The sequence below is a fragment of the Kogia breviceps genome, chromosome 12, assembly GCF_026419965.1.
Source record: "Kogia breviceps isolate mKogBre1 chromosome 12, mKogBre1 haplotype 1, whole genome shotgun sequence".
Taxonomy (NCBI): domain Eukaryota; kingdom Metazoa; phylum Chordata; class Mammalia; order Artiodactyla; family Physeteridae; genus Kogia; species Kogia breviceps.
In genome coordinates, this window is record NC_081321.1 from 66,592,502 (window position 1) to 66,609,514 (window position 17,013).

General features: G+C 34.0%; 1 protein-coding gene across 1 annotated transcript in view; it reads right to left on the bottom strand.

Annotated features, from left to right (window-relative positions):
* The window catches only part of LIN7A (lin-7 homolog A, crumbs cell polarity complex component), a 378,966-nt gene that overhangs the window by 343,207 nt on the left and 18,746 nt on the right, over positions 1–17,013 (bottom strand). The window contains exons 4-5 of the mRNA XM_067009824.1: positions 13,818–13,872; positions 11,839–11,975 (exon numbers count right to left, since the gene is read on the bottom strand). The gene's annotated coding sequence lies outside the window, so the exon portion shown is untranslated. The remainder of the gene's footprint in view (positions 1–11,838; positions 11,976–13,817; positions 13,873–17,013) is intronic.

Consider the following 17,013-nt stretch of genomic DNA (forward strand, 5'->3'; position numbering starts at 1 on the left):
TCACCTAAGCACCACATCAGAGTATTTTTTTATGTGTGGAGGAATCAAGATTTTTCCGCTGTAATGAGTGAAATTTATTCTCTTTGAAATCCAAGGAAATTGGGAAATTTAGAGATATCCATCTTAAAGTGCTGAATATAGTTCAAAGTGATCAAAATTAAATCAAACAATATTTCCCCCTGTGTTTCAGACAAGTTAATGGATTCCTTCTAAATACCGCTGGTTAATATTGCTTTAAAAACTTCACCTGGCTTAAAAAATGGAGGGTTCCTTGCAAATCTTTTGTTTAATGTTTACTATAAAATTTAAGATCAAATTTTTCATGAGCATTAGAATTTCAAGATTATAATTCCATGTATTGTGCTGTGTATGCACATACGTGCATGCATGCATGCACACACACACAGAGGAACTATACATAAAATAATGCATCTAAATTATACAGATCCAAATTCTTTCTCTTTTTATTTATATATATATATGAATTTTTAATCTGAAAAACATGAGTAATTGCCTTAGTTCTCCATTTTTTATGCGCTTCATAGATCAACTTTAAATTTCACTCTTTTAAATTAACTTTGCTTGCTGTCCCAATAGAATAGCACTACATAGCATATATTAAATATGTAAAAAAGGTGCTTTATAATGCATTATCTTCACCAAAGTAAATTAAGCCTCTCTTTCAAAGAAATAGGATGTCTGTGTAGAATGCTAATAAGTTAAGTGTTTATTTTAATGGTAACGGTTTCTATCATAAACAACAATCGTTCCTAAAAAAGAAAGAAGGAAAAAAAGCGGCAGAACAAAGCAATAGTCTATAAAATAAAACCTGAGCAGGTGCAGAGGAATACAATATTCAGGATAGAGTAACGGTAACCTCTACCTTTGGGTATTTGTTGTTTATATATGTAGAATTAATGTGGTGTCTGTAGGAGATTACACAAAGAAAGCCAAATTCGAAGTAAAGGCCTCTCTAAAGGAGATGTATATTGTGTAGGGACTATCTATCATCTTGTACTCTTGAGATTGGTTCTAACAAGGGGCCATATTAGTATGCAGGCATTTGTGTCTTATTTCTTTTCTAGTTTTTCTTCTTGGAATGAGGTATCCCCATGAAACTCATTAAACCTATTTCTGCAGCTGACACACCACTTAGGCATGAATAATCTAAGGGTAAACAGAAAGTTGATATAAATATGCAAACACTTTTGATGAAACAAAATCATAGGGAGCTAAAAAACTGGGAGTGACTCATTAGCACAAAAAAGAACATTTTATCACTTTTATTAATGTTTAGTTATGAGAAACTGAGTTTTAAATTCTTGTCCAAATGCATGCTAGAACTCTTTAAAATTGTCAAGTGCTCATGCAGATATAAGTTAGTAGTAGTAGTATGAATATTTAAAGCATGGGGATGAGAAGATTCAAATAAATAATTATAAATTCCTTTTCCTTGATCATCTAAGATAGTGTCTTATATACAAGGTAACAATGCAGGGAAGGAATCGTTACTGAATACCTTCTTCGGGGATATTTGCTGCCCACTCTGAAAGAAATACTCTGGGATTCACAAATTATGCAAATTCAGAAAATAGTCCACTTTGCACAAGTGATTATATATTTCAGGAACACAAATTGAAAGAAAGAAATCTTTGTAAAATGACTACTGATACAACACTGAAAATTCATCAGATTGGCTCAAATTAATACCTGATGACACTCATAGGGAAGTAGAATTCAAACTTCACTGATGAGTGTCAATTCAAAATTTCCATTAGGAGAATAATCTCTCAACAGCTATTGAATAAGAAAATGTGTGTGCTCCTCATCCCAGTCCCTCCACTTCTAGGCGCTACCATAAAGAAGCACGTGCTCATGAGCACAGGCATGCCAGACGCAGCATTGTTTGTATTAGTGAAAATTGGTTTTAATGTGGTTATTGATATAAAAAAAAAATGAACTTCCCTGATGGCACAGTGGTTGAGAGTCTGCCTGCTGATGCAGGGGACACGGGTTCGTGCCCTGGTCTGGGAGGGTCCCACATGCTGCGGAGTGGCTGGGCCCGTGAGCCATGGCCGCTGGGCCTGTGCGTCCGGAGCCTGTGCTCCGCAATGGGAGGGGCCACAGCAGTGAGAGGCCCATGTACCGCAAAAATAAATAAATAAATAAACAAACAAACAAACAAATAAATAAATAAATAATAAATAATTAGAACCATACCTCACATTACACCCAAAATCCATTCCACATGGGTTAAAGACTCTAATGTAAAAGCAAAACTTCATAAAGTGTTCAAGAATGTATAGGACATTTATTTTTGTTACTGGTGTAGGAGAGAAAAAAAGCACAAAAACGTCATACCACTAACTATGTATGTATGAAAACTTACTAAAATATATACTATATTAAAATTACAAGGTTTGGTTTGAAAAGAGACATTGTAAACTAAAAAGACATCTTAAAAAGATGTATCTTAAACTTAAAAAAATACTTAAAATCCATGTAACAGAGAACTGTTTTTTAAAATAAATAGAAGAATTATTATGAATCAATAAGAAAACCAAAACCAACCTGGAAGAAAATAGATAAAAGCATGTGAGCAGGTAATTCAGAGAAAGTTTGATAAAAATTACATTAAAAATGCTAAACCTCATTAGTAAGCACAGAGATAAAATTTTAAATAATATTTTGATACCATTTCATGCCCAATAGATTGGAAAAATTGAAACAGGCTGACAGTACAAAGTTGGGTAATATATACAGAACTGTTGATTCTCCTAAGATATTGGTGTGAATGTAAACTAGCACAACCATTTTATCACAGATAGCAATTTGGCAATATTTAGCAAATTTGAAGATGTTCACACACCTTGATGCAGCAGTCCCACAACTAGGCATATGCCTCAGTGAAACTCTAGCACATGTGTTCCAAGTTAAAGGTACAAAATATTTATAAGAGCATTTAAGAAGTCAAATCTGATCTTTTTTGAGTTCTGTCAGGTCATTGCTGAGTTTTTCTAATTCTGATTTTATGTTGTATTTTTATTAGTTTATTTCTTATGTATTTTTCTTGATATCTTTTAGCTCACTTTGAAATATTAGGCATGGTTTTAATATTTATTTGTCTGTCTATTGTATTTCTTTTCTGGAGTCTTTTAATTGTGTAGATATTCTTCTATTCCTTTTTTGCTTTCTACTTATGGGATTCACACATTATTTTTCTCTTACTCATTTTTGTGTGAAATTAGTTTTCCTGAATTTTTAAAGGAAGCTTTGATTCTGATTGGTTCTTTTATTTCACAGAACTCCCCCTTCTGTTGTTTCCAGTAGTAACTTGCTTCCTGACATTCCCGGCTCTACTCTCTCCACAACTATTATCTTTTCCTTCCTCTCTGTTATCTATGTTACGCTAAATTTGAGTTCCGCTCCCAGCAGTTACTCCCTGGGCCCTGCCCTGGAAGTTGGCCTTGGCAGGTCAATTTCAAGCCTTCTGAGAGCTAGATTGTCCCCACTCCTTCAGGCTTCCTTATTGCAAGCTCTTGTGTTTATCTACATTTGAAGCATGCCAAAACTCTCCCCAGTGTCAGTTCTGGTCGTTATTGTCTTGAAGTGCTTTCCAGCAAACATCTATTGGCTATTTGAGTGCTCTCTTCTCATGCCCATCTGTGGCTCCACTGCTTTCTTCTACTTTCCTCTCCCCTGGCGGCCTCTTCCTCCACATATACAAACACACATGTGCATCTATTAATTTATTTCTTATTCTTTGTGGCTCTTTATTTACATTGTACTCTCTCTCTCATAGAGCCCTTGTTCTGGAGGAAGCAAGCTGCCATATTGTTTGCTGCCCTATGGAGAGGTCCATCTGGCAAGGATATAAGGAAGCGCTCCAGCCAACAGTCCATGAGGAACTGAGGCCCTCAGTCTAAAAATCTCCAAGGAACTGAATCTTGACAACAGCCAAGTGAGTGAGCTTGAAAGCAGGTCCTTCCCCAGTCAAGCCTTCAGATGAAGACACAGACCTGGCAAATCCCAATTACAGCCTTGTGAGACTTACTGAGGAAGAAGAATCTAGATAAACTCTGCTTGCGTTCTGGGCCCACAGAAAATGTGAGATAATAAATATTTATCAATTTAAGCTGCTAATTTATTATGCTATAATAAATAACTGATATAACTCATACGTGCAAAATTATGTATGTGTGTTATATATTGTGGCATTATTTGTAATTGCTAAAAAGTAGAGACAATCAAAATGTACATCAATAGAATAGTAGTTAAATAAGCAGAGGTTCTTTCATGAAATAAAACATGATGCTACACAAAGGAAGGATAAAAGTGCTCTTTATGCACTGATATGAAAAGATAATCAATATGTTATTAAGTGAAAAAGCAATGTACAAAATAATGCGTAGCATGCTAACATTTATTTATGCCTATAAAACTTGTCTGCAAAGATACAGAAAAAACTAGTAACCATGGGTACCTATTTTGGAGGACTGAGGTGGGTAGAAACTGAGTGGCTGTAAGTACAGAGGTGGGAGGGAGATTTTCAACTCCATAGTGTTTTAGGTTTACTGACTTTGGAATCCATGTGAATGGATTAGCTGTTCCACAAATTAATTAACTGTTTAAATGCTTAAAGGGAAGAAATAAGTAGAATGTTTAACAAAAATGCACTTTCTTTTTCTAAAACAAAAGATAACATTGAATAAGAAAAAGAAAATTGTATTCTGTATTGTACATGTATATGTTTTTACAGCAGGCAAATCATAATATATAACTTATTGATACTTGCTTACATAATAATATATAACTCAATAATAATATATAATCAATCATATATAACTTGTTACTTATATAATAATAATTTTAAAATGTGCATGGGAATGATAAATTCCAAATTTAGGCTAATAGTTATTTCTGGAAAGAGAATGATGTGAATAAGATTGTAGAAGAAGCCAGGTGACTTCAACTGTATCTTTCACATTTTAATTTCCAGTTAGGTCATATAGATTCAAAAAGTACAGAGAAGGACAGAAATGTGGAAATACTTGATGTTTTCAGGCAAAGGAATTATTTTAGGAAAATCACTTAAATATATTTTATATTTTGATGACATTAACATTAACTGGGATTCTGTAAAAATTCTCATGAAATTTAAAGATGGCTATATTGTATAGTTATTGGGCCTATTTTGAGAGAGTTCATACAAAGAAACATAAAATTTCATGCATCTATTTTTGATATTAGGAACTATGGAAGTTAAAATGCATCAGTCTGACATACAGGGTGAGAAAGTGAGCACTGAGCATCATATGGGTAATTTTTTCAACAGCCATTCCTTGAACTTATAAATCTACATTTGATTGATTGAACTCAATAAAACAGCCACATAATTTATTGGGAAATGTAATTTAGTTGTGTGCACAGGGAAAGAAATGAAATTTAGTGAACACAAAGCATAGTCTCTTCCACAAGGGATGACAGCTACTAAGCATGTGGGAATGTTGACCTGATGATGCCAGACCTTTCAAATTTTTAAGAGCAGCCAGAAATGTAATTTTCTTTTTTTAATGTGACATCTCCGATTTTTAAATGTTGGCAACCGAATCATTCTTTTAATGACCTTATATGAGCCAAACAAAATATGTCTACAAACTAGATCTGTAGGCCAATAGTCTGCAAACCTCGACAGTACTAAAATATCCTACAAATGAACACTGAGAGGGACCAGAGTTCAATATCTCTTTTCCTGTGGATTGTGGGTACACAGTATTCTAAAACTAAGAAGAATTGGTGAGAGATGCCACAGAAGCCAAGGGGTAGGACTAGGTTACACCCAGTAAATTAGGATGAGGACTCAAAGGTCACTGGATCCAGTAAATCAAATCATAGGGCCAGCCACAAACTGTAATAAAGTTATACTCCCTGGCTTCTTGAAACTTGCAATGCAGTTGGAAAAAGGCTGCATAGAAACCAAAGTGTCCACAATACAATACAGCCCAGACTTTGTGGTATAGACTGAACATCAAAATTAGAGAATTCAATCATTATTTTGAGATGTGGTTGTAAGAAAAAACTTTGTGAGGTAGGGAAGACTTGAAGTACACTTTGAAGAATGTAACAATAAAGAACCTTGGGTATATTCACATAATAAGTAGAAATGTGAGAAAGAAAGAAAAGACAGAAATTCTAAAGAGCTGAATTAACTCACAAGTTCTTCCTTCACTAGCTACCTGAGTTCAGAGACTTCTAATTATCTCCTAATCACTATTCTCACTTTCTTCTCAATTTTTAGCTGGGCACAGAGCTTCCCTGCCTTTAGGTTTGATCATATGTCTAAATATTAACTAACAGCTATAAGGAAAATAGGGTGTGCAACTTCCTGAAAATGCTTTTAAAGAGGGTCCTTTGAATCCCTCTCTTCTTGCTGGTTAAAATGAGTACCTATATGCTGAGACTCCAACAGCTATCAGGGACCTTGAGGTGGCCTTGGGAATGGAAGTCCTTTATAGCATAGTAGCAAGATAGGAGCCTGGGATGGAAACCTCTGGGTTCCCTGGATTTGTAAGAGAAATAAACTTGTCTCATTTATGCCATAGATATTCTGTTTGGTTACTATGGTTTTCTCTTAATTTTTTGCTTTCAAAAAATACTCGAACATATTATTTTACCTACTTGAGCTGGAATTTCCTTAAAATGAGGGAGGTAAATTTGTTAAGATAGTCCCATTGATGTCTTCATATTTCAACATGCTGTACGATTCAGCAGGAAATTTTTAAAAAATCTCTTAAACAATTGTGCCACGTCAGTTTGCATCAACACATCTTATATAAAAAGCGAAAATTCAGTCAATTACTCAGGTATTTTCTAATGTATACAAGTTTCTCTTTGAGAAAACACATGATGACATACATCACACCTACAATGGAATACAAGATACAGGTATCCCCCTCTTTTCTAAAGTTTGCTTTATATCACTTCACTTTTACAAAAGACCCTCATTAGTACCTATTTTTGCTAACTGAAAGAAATCTTAAGAGGATTTTTCCTTTTAGGAAAAATGGGACAATAGTACTCAGTATTTTGTTTTGCAGGGAGCCGTTTACAGAGGCAGTGCTCACCCCCCAGCAGCGAGAGGGCACCTCCAAGCTCTTTTCCCAGGAACTACACTCAGCATCTTAGCATCAGGCCACGAAAGCTTTAAACTGTCTGTGAGCATCTGTGCTTTATCTCAATTTATTTTTGTGTGTCCTTAGCAAGATGTGCCATCAGGTAATTGCTTCTTCACTTTACTCCATTTCTGCTTCCCAAAGTTTTCACAGGAACGCTCAACTTTCAGATAGCGGAGAAAACTTTTATTCCAATAGAAGTTGGAATAAAAAAATATTCCAAATTTGCTCATCCATTAATGGATGAGCAAACAAAACATTACATCACACTTCAAACAAAAAATTACATCATTAATGATATCGTTGAAATTTTTATAACTGATCCCTTAAAACTGATGATTAACATTACCTTCCTCCTGGTCAACTTTCCCCAAAGCATATTCGTTTGAATAAAAATCTTGATAAAAAATCAACAGAATACATATGCTAGGGTGAAATAACTGTTTATACTACTTTAATCCATGTTTCCTTTTGAGAGATTCACCAGACACATTAGAATAGGAGAAGTCCTGAGCCATCTCAAACAAGCAGATAAACAAAAACACTTATTTCTGTTTAATCAGTTACTTCTACAATATATTTGACCATAACAGTATTTTTCTTCAGAAGAGTGGTTGGGAAGCAGTTCTAGATGGTATAGTTTTCCAGAATTCTTTCTTTATATCCTGATGCTCTCCATTTAGGAAAGTAAACAAAGCCCCGAGGAAATAGATAAGTTAAATTCCATTTGCTATTTCACAGCACACCCCACAAGAAAGCTGTTTGTAAACCACAGCTTGAGATTCTCAGAGGAAAAGAAGAATGATCAGCGAGCTCAGTTTAGACATTGCACATTTAATTTTGCCTTTTGGGCTCTGCCTCCTGTAGCAAAGCTCAGCTTTGAATCAGAAGTACCATTATTGTACTATGAGCTTTAGAAAGATAATTGACATTCACCCTGGACTTAATGTCCTTGGAGAGAGATTTCAAGAATAGAATTTTAATGGTTGATTCTAGACCTTTCCTTGTCTATAAACCTTACAGTTTACATAGGCAATAAATATTTTTTGAAATCAATAAAAATGGAAGCAAGAGACTAACAAGGGAGAGAAGTACAATACAAAAATAAGCAGTTAGTACTTGGAAACACCTCCTTTTTGGTATAGTGTAATTTTTTGTTGTTGTTCTTTTGAATGTTTTGTTTACCAAGAGAACAGAAATCTTCTACAGGGACTAGGAGATGCCATCTGGTTATTTTATACAATATCACTACTAAAAAAAGCTCTATTTTCCCCAGTTGTACTAGATCTAAAAACTCATTCTTTTGAGATTTCATTGACAGTGCCTAGAAAAACAGATTTTTCTTTAATTTCTTTTTAGCATTCAAGAAAATAAGCTAAAAGCTATTTTCATGATTTAAAACACCTATATGATTTATAATACAAAGTAAGGAATGGAAAGAAAAACTGATATAAATCAAGAATCATAAATTCATAAAACTGCAGAGAATCCATAATATTTTGAGAAGTATAATAAAAAATTATCTTAATATATTTCCTCTGGAAATCATAGCTATCAAAAGGCTACAAAAGGCCATGTTATAAACATGTGGATTTTTAATCCATAGAACAGATGGCAGATTTTCATTTTATTCAGTTGCTTTACTAAGGGATGAATCAAACATCTGGTAGAATTTTTATTTTTATTTCATTTGCACTTATAACTCTAATTACATATAATGGAGTGCTAAGAACAGTTAACAGAATGCTGTTATAGAAACATAACAACAATATAGGATTATTAATTTAAAACTGCCATTTCTGGGAAAAGCCTAGAAATCAGTGGGTGGCAAGTAAAATATGAAACATTTGCTCAGAAACAATTGTCAGTTTTACATGTCAAAATATATGGGTGTTCATGCATAGCTGTTTGTGTTAACGATTAGTACTGATGTATGCTGCTAGGTTAAAACAATGGATGCGTTATACAGGGAAGAAAGAACATCTATAGAAGATCAGAGAAGAGACTGCCAATTTTGGTGTTTAGCCAAATTCAATTTCACTGGGTTGTTAATAACTTGATTGGAGGTGACTGTGTTTGTTTTGGGAACCTGTGCTTTTACATGATCACAAAATGTGATAACGCATATGTAACTTAGACTGAAAAATACACGACATGATAGACCTGAGGAATGTATTTTCAATTTTGATTTAAATGTTTACTTGTCCACAGCAGTATTTTATGAAGCCCCTGAACTTATGAACCCATGCCAGTCTACATGGCTGGTTTAACATGTGCAATGCTTGATTGTTTTTCTGAATGACCACTAATACTATTTTGTGTACATAATTCACAATATTCTATTTTGAAATCCAGCATAACATTTCATTTCAATCTACTGATTTAGTCCTCTAGGAAGGACAGAAACTATTAAATTTTCAAAGCTTCTCAGTGCTATTCCTGTATCTAATAGAAATAGCCAATTGAAAATAACCGCTGTGGTTTCTCCAGGAACCTGGCTGTGCCTTGTTTCACAATGTCTATTTTCTGAGACATAATGTAATAAAAATTAATCTCAAGCTTATTAAATTGATGTACCAGCCTTTAGAGGTGACTATTTTTATAAGAATAAATTCTAAAAGTTTCTAAAGAAGCAGTGAGACACTGCCTGTTATTATTGCCATACACCTGCTGCTGTTATGAATTACATTGCTTCAATAAATGAATTTCAGATAACAAATTGTTTCTTTAAGTATCAAGAATAACCTTTTTAATAATATGTATTTTAAGTTATAATCCTACTAACATGAAAATAAAATAAATTTTTTATTAAAATAAAAACATTTACCTGCTTGCTTACATAAACAGAAAGTATCAAGCTCTTCTTTTAACAATTTAGAGTCATTTTTACAATCATAAGTTTTATGCTTGGCTTTAGTATGGTTGCTTCTCTATTTCTTTTCTTACTGTTAGTTAGTTATTAAATAACAGTTTAGTTTGTCAGTGTAATTCTGAGCACATGAGAAGTTTAAAAAAATATTTGTGGAATGGATGCACAAATTCTCAAATGAAGCTTCCAGTTCTCTTCCTAATTTGATGTGGAGAGAGAAGTAAGACACCCAAGTATTAAAAATGTGCATTCATTATATCTAATGTTCAATCAAGGGTCTAGCCAGTACACAAGATGCATGAATCTTAGAATACTAGGTGTTTCAGTGGGTCAGAACTGTTTCCATTTACTATCAGGCTCTCAGATTTGTTACAGATGTTGAATTTACCAAAAGATTGACCACTGAATAAATCAGATGTTATTATCAATGAGAAAATGACACGTGGAAATAATATACTGTGTTCTTGGGCAATACTATTACATTAACAAATATATGCCTTGCCTTGAATGGTTTTTATCTTTAGTTATTGGTTTAGATATAGAGGAAAAGTCACACATCAACTTTAGAATTTGCTTCTTTCCACGTGTGAGGTCTGAATCAATTCTGCCTAATGGTACCCTGAGAGGATAATGTGGTATAAGTTGAAAACTCCAAGATTAGTGAGCATCCCTTGGGAACTCTCTGGGTTTCTTTATATATTCACAAACTATTCTCTGTGTTTTTATTCTTACTAATATCTCCTAGGCTGAATATATTGATACTTGTCTCTATTATATCTACATTATAGAGGACTTTGGTGTATCTCTAAAACTCACTTGTTTTCATATAGTTGAAGTCTATTCCAAGACCCTAGAGATGTTAACTTGATTACCTCAGTGATAAATTAGAGAATGGTGACCAAAAACAAGCAAAAAAAAAGCAATGTTGTTAGATAATTATTTTTAGAAAATATATGGATACTGAAAATACTGTTTTCATCTAGATTGTTGAATTCCCTATAAAGATATAATTTAATTGGGATAATTATATTTCTATATATGTGCTTTTTCTTCTCTTCTAGTTTTGGTATGTTTATTCTTTAATAAAGTTTTAAAGAATTGATTGATACTAAAGTACTAAAAGTTGCTCTGAATTTTAACCTACAATGCTTATAATAATAATCTTAATTTTCATCATGATTTTTCCTGAAATTTCTAAATAAAATGGCAGATTATTTAGAAATGGTCAAATCTATTTTGATTTTTTAAAATACATCTCAGTGAAATTTGTTCTATGAACAGTAGTATAGACATTCTGTGGAGACTGATGTAATCTCCAGTTCACAGGCTACCTTGGATTTAGATGGCACCTGTCTAAAAGTTGGAAAGCATACTGATTATAGAACCTGAATTTGGGGTCTGCAGCCCCTCTGGATCTGAGGATGTATTCTGTGGTTTTTACAATCATTTCACTGTATAATTTTAAAAATTTATGCTTCATTCTGTGTACGTGAGCTGAGTAGCAATGTTCTTATTGTCTTATTGTCTTCAACAACTAAAAACCCAAGGCTGAGAAAAAAGCAGCATCAATTCTCTGCATTTAAAAGAATGTTGAAAATAACTGAGGCTATTAGGTCCCTGATGGCTGGTTCCCATTCCCGATTATTGCCCTAGACCCTATCCCAACCTCAAGTCCATTTAAGCAGAACCCTAGGAAATAGGGAGAACCAAAATTTATTCAAGTTGTGAATCATTTACCCAAGGAGGAAACTACGGATTTTTACTTCTTTGCCTGAAGAGTGAAGAAATGGTGCTTACCAAATCCAAGAGAGAAGACCTCAAGGAGTGCCACCACCAGAAATTAGAAGTCAACACTGATATCTCACTCTCCAGGTGAACATTTTCTTATGCAGCATACTTGTTGATTTATGCCTGTTTGTTCGGAGGTAAGAGAACTAGTTTATGGATATAAATTAAATGTGATTTACTAAAAATTTCCTATAATTGTATGCTTAGTATGTATTTTTTCTGGACCCAGGTGTTTCAATATGATCTGAAGTTCATCAAAACACAATAACTAAAAGTAAAATTTTATTACTAGTATATAATAAATTCTTAGAAATGAATTCTTAATGAGATTAAGATAGCATCCTCTTAAGACAAGATTAATTCATACAATTTTATAAGGTATAAAACAAAATTATAAATCAATGTGTTATTTCTCATTACTTATTTTTTTAACAATGCAATGTAATACATAGCTCAGATCATAAATCATTTATTTACCTAGAAATATTTCCTTGTTAAATGTGTGTACATCCATGTATTAAACTCTGATGCTTGGTCATTCAAACAGTTAAATTAAAGCATTATACAAAATCAGAAAGAACTCTATTATTTTACTAGCTATTGTGATCAAATTTTTCTTGTATCTAAATACAGAGAAACTTACCTATTGCCAAAACTAACCAGTCTGGCTAGCATTTACTTTTACTTTTTATTAATAAAAGGTAGAAAATAGTCATTTCATAAGATGAAATAAGAGGAGGATTAAATAATTAAATATTTCACAATATGACTTGATAAAATAGGTTTTAACTACTTTGTTGAATAATACATACCAAATCTGAAAGAAAGCATAAAAAAATTTGCCTGTGGGTTTTATCCAGTGTATCTTGAAAATTTTGGTAATCTCAAAAAATATTCCAATTACGTTAAAAGGATCTACTTCACTAACCTATACTGCTTCAACTCTTCAAAGTTTTCTTTTTAGCTAATGACAGGTCCCAAGGATGAACCCTGAGAATAGCTTAAAAGAACTACTTATATTTAAATACATGAAAAAAGCTATTTTCGATATTTAACATTTCTTACCTACGTGTTATTTGCTTTGCTCTTATGGAACTCCCTGAAAATTGATACATTCTTTGACAATGTGAAAAGCTGGAAGAGGTGAGATCTTTAAATAACAATTATCAATACCAATCCATTTTAAATGCCAGTTTTTCACTTTTAACAGAAATATCTGTAAGACAGAAAAAGACCCAAGTCCTGAGATGGTTTATATTTCCTTGGTTATCCATTGACACTGATTTGTTTTCTTAAGCCAATATTTTGAAGTCACTTTGTTTGACGTCCAGAGAGATTTTTGAAATGTATTCCTTTCTTTTGTGAAGCAGGATAGAAGAGATAGGGAGAGGAAGGTAGAAGGGAGGAACCTGCCTTGAAGTCCCTTCTACAGATTTATTCTCAGCTAGATCCATCTGAGGAAAGAACAGATCCTTGCTCCATTATTCCTTTTAAATTCTTGGTGTTATATTGCTTTGCATACCTAGGTTTAGAAACTGCTCTAAACAGTATTGTAAAGGCAGTAATTAAAGAAAACTAAAACTCTCTATTTGTACCCAACCAGGTCCATACTCTTCAATAACTGAAAAACTAGACGGATAGACAGATTTGCATGTTATGTATACACGTTTTAGATCACCTGATAGATTCTTTTATCATCATGCAACTGCGTTGTACTTTCTATGTAAATTTGTGTTTATGGTTTTATTAGACCAAGATATTACATAATGAAGCTTATGTGTGCTGAGTAGTAATTTAAAATATGTGTTTAATATTTAATTATAGTATTTCTCAATCTAGGGTCCATAGACCCTTAGGGATCCACACATACATTCTCAACAGTCTGCATGATCTCAGGTCTGAGAAATTCTGGTTAATGGACTTAGTCATTAAGAGCTCAGGCCATAGAGCCAATCTCATCTGGTTCAAATTGCAGCACCCTCACTTACCAGCTGTGGATCCTTGGGGAAGTTACCTTCCTTCTCTGAATCTCAGTTTTCTCACCTATAAAATGACATATAATGCAATGTAAAATGTAAAATGCTCACTTCCTCTTAATTAAGAGAAACATTTCATCCATCCATAAAATCAGTAAGTCAAAAATGTTATTTCAGAGTAACAGAGACTCATTATTCTGATGTTTGGATTCTGGATATAATTAAGTGAAAATAGTGTACCTTACTTCAGAAATACTTGTACTACTTTTGTTAGCCATCATGATCAAACTTTTTCTGTGCATTTAAAGAATGAGAAACTTTATATTGCTAAAAATTAATCAATCTGGTAGCTAGCATACAATTTTGGTTTACTAATAGAAAATATATTCATCTTATAAGTTCAAATAACTTGAGGATTAACTCTAATTGGAATGAGCATTTCATTATATGATTTGATGAGTTTTAACTACCAATATAGCTTTTCATTAAATCAGACTCCCTAGAATCCCAAATTGTTCTTTTTCCACTGATAGGAAATTGCATAATAGAAATATCTTAGCAGAAAATATGGACCTTGTGGGAGAGGAAAATATCAGTAACCATTAATAAAATCATTTCAGTGTTTTAAGGGACAAAGGGAGAATATTTTGGCCCTATGGTAAGCACTGTATACTTCTAACTTAGACCCATATTTCTTATTGTAGGAATGCTGGAAACAACTGATAGATTTTCTACCAATATCCAGATCAAAGCCACCTTTATTTAGACCAATTGGTACATAATTAATGATACTTTAATATACAGCAAGGTTGAGGATGCTGAGAGGAAAGCATGAGACAAGGTTGGGGTTTTCCTCACACCCTCTGTATTATTCATGTTAGACTACCTACCATAACAGACTATCCCTAAATCTCAATGACTTAACACAATAGAGGTTTATTTTTCACTCACATTCCATCTAACCTAGGAAGTGACAGGGACATAGACTGTTCTTTTTTTGTGTGTGTGTGGTATACGGGCCTCTCACTACTGTGGCCTCTCCCGTTGTGGAGCACAGGCTCCGGACGCACAGGCTCAGCGGCCATGGCCCACGGGCCCAGCTGCTCCGCGGCATGTGGGATCTTCCCTGACCGGGGCACGAACCCGTGTTCCCTGCATCGGCAGGCGGACTCTCAACCACTGCGCCACCAGGGAAGTCCAGACTGTTCTTTATGATTTGTCAGGGACATAGATTCCTGTCAGGTAGCTCCAACATTTTCTAAGGTTTTGGAGTCTTCCACAGGGTTTTCTGCAGCCAGGCAGCAGAGAGGTAGGAAAAAGCACCTGGAGTATCTCATCCAAGGGTTTGGGGCCCAGCTCAGACAGTATACATCATTCAAAAACAAGATGAGAACATAGGTATTAGTCCCAACTGGCTGGGGTCTGGTAATCCTTTATAGAAATTCAGGAGACTTGGTTTCAGTTCACAGATTCTTGCTGATATTGTAATGATATTATTTTTTACAGATGTTTCTGTTACATTCATACACTATTTTTATTTAATCATAAGTGAATATTAATTCATTCATTTCTAACTCTGTGAGACTCTGAACAATCTTGTGTACATATTGACTTAATTCTATTGTAAAGAAATTGCATCAGTTATAATAAGATCAATTAAGTGATTGCCAGCAGCTTAAATACAAATGATTTAAAATCTAGTTTCCTAAAAGAAATCCACAAAGATTAAGTACAATTTTCCATAACACCCAAGTAAACAAGCATTAAGAAAACTTGTTTCTTCAAGTAGGATTGCATTGTTATAAACTTCCCTCTTACAATTGCTTTTTCTGCGTCCCATAGGTTTTGGATCATCGTGTTTTCATTGTCAGTTGTCTCTAGGTAATTTTTGATTTCCTCTTTGATTTCTTCAGTCATCTCTTGGTTATTTAGTAATGTATTGTTTAGCCTCCATGCATTTGTACTTTTTACATTTTTTTCACTGAAATTGATTTCTAATCTCATAGCATTGTGGTCGCAAAAGATGCTTGATATGATATCAATTTTCTTAAATTTACCAAGGCTTGATTTGTGACCCAAGATGTGATCTGTCCTGGAGAATGTTCCATGTGCACTTGAGAACAGAGTGTAATCTGCTGTTTTTTGGATGGAATGTCCTATAAATATCAATTAAATCTATCTGGTCTATTGTGTCATTTAAAGCTTGTGTTTCCTTATTACTTTTCTGTCTGGAGGATCTGTCTACTGTTGTAATTGAAGCATTAAAGTTCCCCACTATTACTGTGTTATTGTTGATTTCCTCTTTTATAGCCGTTAGCATTTGCCTTATGTATTGATGTGCTCCTATGTTGGGTGCATATATATTTATAATTGTTATATCTTCTGCTTGGATTGATCCATTGATTATTATGTAGTGTCCTTCCTTGTCTCTTGTAACATTCTTTACTATAATGTCTATTTTATCTGATGTGAGTATTGCCACTCCATCTTTCTTCTGATATCCATTTGCATGGAATATCTTTTTCCATCCCCTCACTTTCACTCTGTATGCGCCCCTAGGTCTGAAGTGGGTCTCTTGTAGACAGCATATAGATGGGTCTTGTTTTTGTATCCATTCAGTGAGCCTGTGTCTTTTGGTTGGAACATTTAATTCATTCACATTTAAGGTAATTATCGATATGTATGCTCCTATTACCATTTTCTTAATTGTTTTGGGTTTGTTTTTGTGGGTCTTTTTCTTCTCTTGTGTTTCCTACTTAGAGAAGTTCCTTTAGCATTTGCTATAGAGCTGGTTTGGTGGTGCTGAATTCTCTTAGCTTTTTTTTTTTTTTTTTAACATGTTTATTGGAGTATAACTGCTTTACAATGGTGTGACAGTTTCTGCTGTATAACAAAGTGAATCAGCTATACATATACATACATCCCCATATCTCCTCCCTCTTGTGTCTCCCTCCCACCCTCCCTATCCCACCCCTCTAGGTGGACACAAAGCACTGAGCTGATCTCCGTGTATCATGTGGCTGCTTCCCACTAGCTATCTATTTATTGGTAGTGTATATATTTCCATGGCACTCTCTCACTTCGTCTCAGTTTACCCTTCCCCCTTCCCATGTCCTTAAGTCCATTCTCTATGCCTGTGTCTTTATATTTTTCCTGACCTCAGGTTCTTAAGAAGATTTTTGTTGTTGTTTTTTACATTCCATATATA